General features: G+C 46.8%; 1 long non-coding RNA gene across 1 annotated transcript; it reads left to right on the forward strand.

Moving 5' to 3' along the window:
* The first annotated feature begins 3,672 nt into the window (after positions 1-3,672).
* LOC109281779 (uncharacterized) lies at positions 3,673-7,509 on the forward strand. Its single transcript, XR_002088537.2, has 3 exons — positions 3,673-4,127; positions 5,538-5,808; positions 6,245-7,509. It is a non-coding gene; the product is annotated as an uncharacterized LOC109281779 (long non-coding RNA).
* Positions 7,510-11,086: the final 3,577 nt, after the last annotated feature.

Consider the following 11,086-nt stretch of genomic DNA (forward strand, 5'->3'; position numbering starts at 1 on the left):
GCAACACACTCCTAGCCACCATGGACGTTACCAGCCTATGTACCAACATTCCACACCAGGATGGCATCCAAGCCTGCCTTACATATCTACAGGAACAAGATTACAACCCAGAATACAGACCCAAAGATATTACTGAGCTTATACACTTCATCCTCACACACAGCAATTTAACTTTTAATAATCAACACTTCCTCCAGATGATGGGAACAGCTATGGGCACTAAAATGGCCCCACAGTATGCCAACCTTTTTATAAGCCACCTGGAAGAAGACTTCCTCAAGAACTGCACCATCAAACCCTTACTATACCTAAGATACATCGATGACATCTTCATCATTTGGACTGAGAACCTGCAATATCTGATTGAGTTCCACCAGAAATTCAACAGTCACCATCCCTCCATCCGACTTTCTTTAGAATACTCCAGCACCAACATCCCCTTTTTAGACACAATGATCAGTATCCAGAAGGGTAAAATACAGACCACAGTATACAAGAAACCCACAGACCAACATACATATCTGCACAGAACCAGCAATCACCCGAAACACACCAAAAAAGCGGTGATATACAGCCAAGCCCTCAGATACCACCGCATCTGTACTGAAGAGAACACCCGGGATCGCCACCTCACCAATCTTAAAAAGGCTTTCACCCAGCAAGGACACTCCTCCAGAGAGGTAGATTGCACGTTTGAAAGAGCCACCTGGATACCACGTGAAGAACTGCTGCAGTACAGAAGAAAAACACCCACAAATCGCACACCGCTGGTTATGACGCATCACCCATCCCTTGATCCTGTACGGAAAATCCTCAAAAAATTGCAACCTATATTAGAAAGAGACCCTATTCTTAAAAAGATCTTCCCAGAGCCACCCATCCTAGCCTTCAGACAAGCACCGAACCTCGCCAACCTCATCACCAGAAGCAAACTTCCTCAAGCCCAGAATACACCAAAAGGATCCAGACCGTGCCAGGACAAGAGATGCAAAACCTGCCCACACATCTCCACCACCCCCACTATTACTACACCCCACAACAGAGCCATCAGCATCCCAGGATCTTACAGCTGCACCTCCAGAAATGTGATATGCCTCATCCAATGCACCAAATGCCCTGATGGAAGATATGTAGGAGAGACCAAACAACAACTGCGCACCAGAATGAATGCACACCGGAAATCCATCAAAGACAGAAACACTCAGTTACCGGTGGGGACACATTTCTCACAGAGGGCCACTCTCTCTCCAATCTCTCAGTCCTGATCCTCAAGGGAAACTTACACAACACTTCCCAGAGACGAGCCTATGAGCTCCATTTCAGCAACCTGCTGGATACTAGAGATCAGGGACTAAACACAGACATTGGATTTTTGATACATTACAATCTGCCTGGCGACTGACTCCCCGGCCCAGCCCAGCCCAGCCCCGGCTTGTTTACTTTTCATTCCATCCAGGAAGAGCACACACCAACTGCTGAAGCTTCCTTAGCCTGACGAAGGGTTTTTGAACCCGAAAGCTTGCTTAATAACTATTCTCCAACCATTTGGGTTGGTCTAATAAAAGATATCAAATTCACCCAAGGAACCTTGTCTGCCTATGTCCTTAGACCAACACGGCTACAACCTAAACCCCTGCAAAAGTCTACACAGTCCTTGAAAAACATAAAAGCTGCACAATAGACAGAGTGTTTAGATGCCTCATCCTGAGCAAGAGCAGGGAGCAGCACTGCCCAGGGAGAACACAGCTTTTGAGTTTGGTGCAAGATGGAGAACAAATCTGCAAATTATTTAATTCTTTTCCATAAGGAGAAGTGAGGTAGTTGATAAGTGCTTTCTTGGGGGGGCTGGGGTGGGACGGGGACATGGACGTGAGATTTGCTATCATTTCCTATTCTGCATGTGGCACAGTGTCTGGACATGGGGTCCATTCCACAGTGTGTGTCCAGAGGTGTATCCAACTCCTAGCTCCCCTGACACTTGTAATAGGGTAAACTGGAAAAATTAGGCAATCTCTAGCCTCATGTAGGGGAATCCTGGCCCTGCTGAAATCAATGACAAACCTCCCCTGGGCTTCAAGATGGTCAGAATTTTCTTCCATGGTCTTCAGACTGTACATCGGCCCTTCAGAAACAAGCCCAAGAAGAAGCAATGCTTATCCTAGTTTGTCCTTCACTGACCTTTCCTGAACTGTCTGTTTCTTTATTTCCTATATTTATTCTGTTAGATATATATCCCACCATATCCAAAAGGCTCTGGTGATACATGGCACTTCTCATGGGGGGCTGTTACTGTTTATCCTAAAAGCTTGAATCACACCCAGTAGACAGCTGTTGCCATGTACAGAAGGGAGAATGAAGGAATTAACTAACACATTTATTGTCCCTTCTCATTTGTTCCTGCTACAGAAAAACAAGACCAAAGACATGACTGATGAAATTACAAATAAGTGGTTTGTGGCTGAGTTAACAGACATCATATATCCAGCAATAATACAATATGAAGAGAGAAAAATAGCTAAGAGAGACATGAGAGATGAGGAGGCCAATGCCAAAAAGTTTGTCTTCACAGACAGAACGAGAACACCCAATACATCACCAGGATTGTGAAGACAGGGAGTAGAGGGAAACTAACCCCACTGTTTTCTCAACAGCCGCCTGGCCTGTCCCCAACAAGAAGCAGACCACTGTCTCTAGGCAGAGAGCTTTGGGAAGAAAATCTTCCAGAGGATGAACCAGCAGTGGTACCTCCTCATCAGGCTGACAATATTTCTAGTTTGTGCAGAGAGAGGATGTTCATGGGAGCTCTGTTTGAGCATCCCGCACAGAATATCAAAGCTGAGAAGTTTCCTCATAGCCAAACTTATTTTAAATATGAATCAACAAGAAAAGATTGCAAATTACAAAACTGTTTCGTTAGGGAAGATATTTCTTCTGACTTCAAATAAGATTGCCCTAAAACAGGCACAGTTAGAAAATTCTTTTCACTGATCAATGTCCAGGGAAGAGTGCTAGGTTCTGAGGAACAAGTACAAGGGGAAGGGCAAATGCCAAGGCAGCTTCAAGTCCCTGAGCTTGTACAACCCACATCAGGGGGCATCAGGAAGCTGAGTTACTGCACAGGAGCTCTGGGGCTCAAACCTTCTACATCCCCCCTGGACACACTGGCCAAACGAAGGGCAATCTGCTCCAGAGTAACTCTACCCCAGATTGGCAGCTTGCAAGAAAGCCCTTCTTTTCATCACACAGAGCAATATTTCCCAAAGAGAAAGTACCGCATAAGGCAGTGCAGGGAGCTCACAGTAAGCCCTGCCAACATATACAATTGAGCCTCAGCCCTTGCAGTCACCGACTAGTATTTATGCTGATGCTTTTTTGAAAGAAATATGTAATGAACTAATGAGAAAATTGGTCCCTTCACAGAACCTACATGCTCAGGACTGCGCAATCCCTGGAAGTGATCCTTCACAGCATAAATGTAGTTGATTCAATGTTAAATAAGCTTTTCATATGTCAGGCCACAGACCTGCAGTCTTCTGAAGATCAGGGTCTCTCCCCTGACACAGCCACATTGACAGCCAAAATTATTCACTCCAGTTTATCTGACCTTCTGCAAGAAAGTGCTTTGTTCCAAAGTCTCAGTTTATGCAGACATGAAAAGCAACAAGAGTGTGTCAGCAGAGAGCTTAGGTGTTTTGATAGGGAGAGAAATTACTGATTACCAACAGGAAGAGCCCTTAGCAAAAGCACCCTCTTCAGCTCTGTATAAACCTCTAGAACCTGGCAAAATTGATAAGAAGAGGCAATCGATCCCAGGTTCAAGTGCAAACAAGACCCCAACAGAAACAGAGGAGCTGCCTGTGAAAATAATCCTTCATGTTAGAATCAAACATGTACCAATTGCTCCAAACTTGGTGTCTCATTTACAAGTCATGTCCATAAAAACAGAACGTCCTGAGGAACTGCAAGAAGCATTTGTTGCTCAAACAGGGGATGGCCTAAGAGACCCAAGAGCATTGCTGGCTGAGAAGTGTCTTGAAAGTGAAAGTGTGAGATCTGAGGCACAGAGAAAAGAAGACAGTCATTTCTCTCTGGGTAGCACAGGACAACCAGTTGTAAGACCAGGGGAGGTAAGTGGAAAGAATAAGACAAGAGCAATCCTGTTTTGTGAATGCCATTTTGCTTCTAACTGGATTTCTTGTTAAAAAGTTCATGTGGCATTGAAAGCTCATCTACAAATGCTGAATACTCTTCTAAAGGTGGTGGACCATCTTCTAGAGAGCCCACAGTGGGCTCTAGGACTAATCCAGAATCCCAGCTAGCAAGGGTCCTGGGTTAGTGGTCAGTAAATGTACTAATCTTGAATCTACTCTCCTTCCAAGAAATCCGTCTGGGGATAAGAAAAGGGCTGGGATCCCTTGGCTTAAGCATATAGACAAGATAGCTACAGCTACAGCTCTTTGCTTTGCTTTGCTTACTGATGGCAGATACTGGTTCAAAGGCAGCTGCCCTTCAAGCCAAAACAGCCATTTGGTCACTGGGAAGAAAAGACCACATGTGGCAGTATGAACGGCTTTGCCTCCTCTGAAAGGCTTGGGTCAAAACTAGAGCCTGACAAATATGGAGGCTGTGGTGTGGGTGTCCACAGTGATGAGGATGGTTTCAGGAGCCTTGTTCTCGTCTTTCAAAGCAAAGCACAGAAGTTGTATTAGAAATTATTTTGCTAAGCCCAATTTCTGAGTTGTGAATGGCTTGGGCAATGTTTCCAAGATCCTACTGCTGAGTCCTGCCCAAAATAATGATATCAGACATGGAGTGTAAACCAGGCAATGAGTGCAGGTAACCCAGATGTGAAAACAGTGACAGGTAACCCAGACCCAGTTTATTTAGCACCCCATGGGATTGAGTAGTTGAGTCTCATCACAACACCAGAATTTCAGAGTGGGAACTGACCAGTTTGTGACACAGACATGTTCATGTGTGAATTGATTAAAAGCAAAAAAACAAAAACAAAAAACCCCCTTCATTTGTGACCTTGCTAGAGCCCTGATCCAGGAAAAGACAAGTACAGAAATACAACAATAAAAGTGCTCACGGGCTTCAATGAATTGCAATGTTTGGGCCAAGGACAAAAATATCTCAGTATCTGCATAACCTGAAGCCTGAGCTAGTGACCAATTGAAATTAGTAGCACCTGCTTAGAAAAGTGCATTTAAATGCCTTCCTGAATTGGGGCCCAGAATCAGTATTTGGTCTTAATAGTTGACATGCATAGTAGCTCCTTAGTGTTTGTTGCTGATCTGCTTTCAAACAGAAAGTTGAAATGCAACAGATGGACAAAGCAGTGCTCCTTTAATAAAACTTGTCATTGCACAGTCCTGATTTTTCTGTGTGCTCAGCTGAAGTTCATAGGATAGCTCCATATGCAAGTCTAAAAGGAGCTTGCTTTAGTTCACTCTCATGAGTGACCTGTAGGAAAAGCTGGTTTAGAAAGGATTCTGAGGAGGTGTCCTTTTCAAAAGCTTTCTCTTTGATTTCAGGCCTTCAGCAAGACCTCACTTGGGAAGGTGCTGAAGCCTGTGCTAAACATTCTGAAAGCTCTTCAACCCAAGGTGGACCTCCTTGCAAACAACTGGCAGCCCACTACACTAAGAATGAAGAGGGAGAGGAGAAGGTGAAGGAAAAGCTTGTAGCAGAGCAACAGTAGGAAGAAGAAGAGGAGCTGCAGCACATAGAGGATACCATTCAAGTTGAATCCTCTCTGTATTTGGGGAGCCCATTGGTTTCATTCATGGACAGTGAACAATTAAGGTAACTTTTCTGGCAGTACAGGAAGCATGGGAGCTGTGGTGGAGTGGGGTCATCTGGGGTCTCTGGTCAGAGCTGTCACTATGTTAGACTAGGCTCAGCATGAAGCCGAGAGAGAACTCTGAGATGAAGTGTGTTAACTAAGGCTGTCCAACAGATTAGTGGCAGAGTCACAGGCAGACTTCCAGGCTCTAAATTCCCAGCCATGTAGTATTTCAGCAGGGCAAGGCCCTTGCCTCAGAGCAGCTGCATGTGGTCAAGAATCTATAAGGCGCTATCAGTAATTTTTCATTGTTTTTAAAGCACTGTCAATGTGCTCAGCACAAAACAGTGTGGAGAACAAGAAACAACGATGAAAAATACTATTGAAATGCTAATGCTATGACCCTTTACTCTTGTTTGTCTCTAAATCCAAATATCTGTTTCCTTTTGTTTTCAGTGAGAATGCTGAAGAGCTATCACCAGCATTGGAAGCACAGAGAGCAGCTGAATGTCTGAGATTTGCACTTTTGGGGGATTCTATTTATTTCCCTTTATGTCTTTATAATTGTCTGTAATTTCTTTAATTCTTCCATTCCTTTAATCTCAGTGATCATGTGGAGGATGAAAGACTATCTGGACTAGAATACTTATGCTACCAGTGTCGGGGATTTCTCCAGAACAGACTTTTCTGGCAAAGACAGTCATGTTTTAGAGGGAAGCTTTTCATACCTTCCACATGGTTTTCATTCTGTCTGGTTCCATTGTGCTGTCCTAACAGCAATCTGCACATAGAGGATGCAATATGAAAGAGCTGGTTCTTCAATAAAGAAATTACAGACAATTATAAAGACACGAAGGGAAATAAATAGAACCCCCCAAATGAAGACATTACTGGGGGTAGATTGGTATTTGCCTCCCCATACTAGAATCTGTGAGGAAGAGGATTCAGGCTGGCTAATGTGTAATAAGCCCCCTGCCCCCCCAAACCACTGCCAGCCTCAAAGCAGCAACCCTCTACCCCAGTCCACATACCCCCCTGCCCTGCTCATCCTCCCCTCCACCCCCCGTCAGCTACCTTTTTGGATAACAAGCAGGGCACTCTACAGAGACATCACCTGGGCCTGAGGCACAGCAGGTCACTTAATAAAGATTTCTCTTCCTTGCAGATTAGAAGCAATGAGTTCTCTCAAATGCCTTTCTCAGGCTGAGCTCGAGGCCAAGCCATATGGTCAGAAATCTATCACTAGCACTTAAACCTCTTCAAAAGGGGCTTTCTCACCTCAGAGTAGGATCATAGAAAAGTAGGGCTGGAAGGGACTTCACCAGTCCCTTCGCAAGTAAGAGAAATTCAGTAAGAAAAGGCCATCAGGCTATTTCAAAGATCTATGGTACATGGATCAGAGCCACTGCACAGAGATTAACTTCAGCTTGGCATTTGCAACCCACCCCAAGCAATTCGTCAAACAGTTCAACTGCCTTGGTGTTACATCCTCCCACTGCTCCCATAGCTCCAATTCCTCTGACACAGGTGACAAGCCAACAGCCATTTAAGCCATCACTAGTCCTTCAGATGTGATCTCCAGTGATTTAACTATCCTCTACTTATTGTTTCCCTTGCCTTTCACGGCCAGAAAACCAGAAACTGCGGCATTGATGCCTACAGTTAGATGGGTGGCAAATTGGCTCGATGGTCACACCCAGAGAGTGGTGGTGGACGGGTCATTTTCGACCTGGAGGGATGTGGGCAGTGGAGTTCCCCAGGGCTCAGTCCTCGGGCCTGTGCTATTCAGCATCTTTATCAGCGACTTGGAGGTGGGCATGGAAAGCACGCTGTCCAAATTTGCTGATGACACAAAGATGTGGGACGAGGTAGGCAGCTGGAGGGAAGGGACAGAATCCAGCTAGATCTAGACAGGTTACAGAAATGGGCGGATGAGAATAGGATAGAATTCAACGCAGACAAGTGCAAGGTGCTGCCTCTAGGGATGAGGAACCTGTAACATACCCACAGGCTGGGGAACACCCTTCTCAACAACACAGTGGCTGAAAGGGATCTTGGAGTCATTGCTGACTCCAGGATGAACATGATCTACCAATAGAAGGATGTGGTCGGTAAGGCTAACCGCACCTTGTTGTGCATCTACAGATGCATCACAAGCAGGTTCAGGGAGGTGATCCTTCCCCTCTATGCAGCACTTGTCAGGCCGCAGTTGGAGTACTGTATCCAGTACTGGGCGCCGCATTTCAAGAGGGATGTGGCTAACCTTGAGAGGGTCCAGAGGAGGGCCACTTGCATAGTCAAGGGGAAGCAGGCCAGGCCCTATGAAGATAGACTAAAGGGCCTGAATCTATTCAGCCTCCACAAGAGAAGACTGAGAGGGGATCTGGTGGCCATCTATAACTCACCAGGGAGGACCAGCGAAAAATAGGTGAGGCTCTGTTCCCCTGGGCACCACCTGGGATAACAAGGAATAACGGCCACAAGTTGTTTGAGTGAAGGTTCAGACTTGATATCAGGAGGCATTACTTTATGGTTAGGGCTGCCAGGCTCTGGAATGGGCTCCCAAGGGAGGTGGTGCTCTCCCCTGCCTTGGGGGTCTTCAAGAGGAGATTGGATAGATATCTGGCCCAACATTCGATCCTGCCCAGGGCAGGGGGTCGGACTTGATGATCTGTTCAGGTCCCTTCCAACTCTAGAAACTATGAAACTATGAGAAATACCATGCCTCCATGAATGGTCTGCCCAGGCCTACCATAACCATGGAAATATTGAATTACTGAGCTGTGAAAAGATTGGACAAAAAATGGGCAAATCATTCCCTCTTGGTCAGGTTTACAAAAACAGAAACAAAAACATCCTCTGAGCATCTAGACTTCTAATTACAAACAATCAAGCTGAAAGCTCTTCAACAATCAGTGTCACCAGAGGTGCTTTGCAATGTTAATGAAAACCCTGAAAATGTTTTACAAAAGTATTATGCAAGTTTAAAGACAAGCTTCATCTGCTCTTGGTGCTCATCAGGTGGTAGGAACACCCTTCCTCATGGAGCAAGATCAGCCTGGCAACCCTTCCACAGAGTTGATGTAACTGCCATGATAAACAGAAGGAGAAACGCCTAGTGAAAGCATTTATCATTTTTCACAAAATACATGGTATAACTTTAGAGAGACTGACAACTGAAGAGTTGGCAAGAGTAAACAATAAGCAGGGAAGGAAGACAAGAGTGGTGAAAAGGACCTCCACACTCAACACCTCATAAATGTATACAAGTTCAATGTCAGCATGAGCCATGAGGTGCTAGTGACATCAAGAGGAGATCATGAGCCATGTGAATGCCCATGAGAAAAGTGTGGTGCCCTAGTCTCCCAGCAAATAGGAAAACCAGGCTTGACGTTCCATGTATTTTCAAAATAAAATAAAAAAATAAAGTCAGATCCTCCTCCTCTGGCTCTTTTCATCTGAGATTAGGGAGCAGAAGAGTGTACTGTTTTAGCATCTTTGCAATTCACCAAGATTAAAGATGGACTCCAAAGCCTGTTTCTGCAGCCATGTTAAGCCCTATCTCAAACTGTATTGGCATAATGGGTCTTCCTGATTTTAATCAGTCCAATTCGTCAAAGTCAGGTCAGATTTAAAGAAAGGACCTTAATTTAATGGGACAAGGTACCATAAATGTACATCCTGAGCGAACAACAGTTTGGTTACAACTACATTTTTTCTGTTTTTGTCTCCTCTTCCATGCTAGCCAGTTTCAGGAAAATATCCTAAAATCCAGAAGATGCTGCTGTGCAAAAACACAAAGAGTCAGTTTGTTTGTGAGTTGGTAGACCACCACTAAAAGAGGTGAGACCAGGGGTAACGCTTTTGGGCAGAGTGCCAAAAACACCAACCTTGATTTGTAAGAAGTTGGTATGCTGGGGGCAGGTAGCAGGGGAGCCATGAGTGGCCTGATCCTTGTTGTGGCAATACAGCCCTGGCCCCTTCCCTGCCATCAACACCCACTGCCAGCAATAAGCTGGGTTGGGGTTCAACAGACCCCAGTGTAGCAGCTTGCAGCTTCCCCTCCACTTGCTAGCAGCCCAGGCTCTGTGGCTGGCGGCAGGGGCCTGCCCAGAGCCTGGGCTGCTGTGACAGGCGGCCAAAAGCTGCGAGTTGCTGCACTGAGGCCTGTGGAGCCCTGGCCCAGCTCATTGCTGGTGGTGGGTGCATGTATGCCTCCAGGTGGATAGTGAGGAAGGCACCGGGCTGTGCTGCCACAAGGATTGGGCCCCTTGTGGCTTCTCTGCTGTCTGCCCCAATGGACGTGTGCACCTGCCACTGGCAATAAGCTGAGGCAGGGCTCCGCAGGCCTCAGTGCAGCAGCTTGCAGCCTCCTGACCACCTACCACAGCCAGCCCAGGACCTGGGCAGGCCCCTGCCACCCACCACGGAGCCCAGGCTGCACATAGCAGGTATCAGAGAGGCTGCAAGCAACTGCATCAAGATTTGCCAAGCCCCAGCCCATCTCGTTACTGGCTGTGGGTGGACATGCACCTCCGGGCAGGCACTTCTCGCGGGGGTGGGGCACCAGCACTCCGCCAGCCCCCCCTGCCCATCACCTAAGCTAAGAGCACCCTCTCTCCCGGGGGGCACCAGCACTCTCAAGGGGTGCACCCTCTATGCATCGCCTATGCTCCCCAGTGAGGGAAGTGCAGATGCTGTGGAATAGGTTCTACAGTGAAGGGCATAGGCAGCACAGCACAGCTCCATGCTTCCAATCTCCCATGCAAGTTCAGACTTTTTCAGGCTGCTGACCCTTGGACTACAGGGCTGTTGCAGTACAATAATAGGTGTGCTGCAGGTTAACCATACTACCTCCCAGGCTACAGAATGGTAAAGCAGAAACTAGAAGTGCACCGATACATTGGTCCCATATCAGATAGGTACCAATTTAAGGAAAATTGACTGCATAGGCAATCGGCTTTTTTTGGCTGTGGTGGCCAATAATGCCACTGATAAGTGCCCTGTGCACGTGTGCAGCCGCAGCACAGCATGCAGGTGGCCAGGGGCACAGTCCGGCAGCATGGAGAGCAACCAGGTCTGGTGGTTAAGTCTGTTGTGAGCAAAGGGGCATTGATGGGGGGGGGGAGCAGATTGAGGCCCCAGCGGTGAGGGAGGGAGTGGGCTGGGGCTGGGGCAGCCACTGCACAGCCAGAGCAGGGTGCAGGACAGAGCCATGAGCAGCTTGTCCAGGGGGCATGAGAGGAGTGGCTCCCGCCACTGTGCACACCCAGGGAGAGCTGAAGGCATGTGCCCCTG

This window comes from Alligator mississippiensis, chromosome 8 (assembly GCF_030867095.1).
Source record: "Alligator mississippiensis isolate rAllMis1 chromosome 8, rAllMis1, whole genome shotgun sequence".
Taxonomy (NCBI): Eukaryota; Metazoa; Chordata; order Crocodylia; family Alligatoridae; genus Alligator; species Alligator mississippiensis.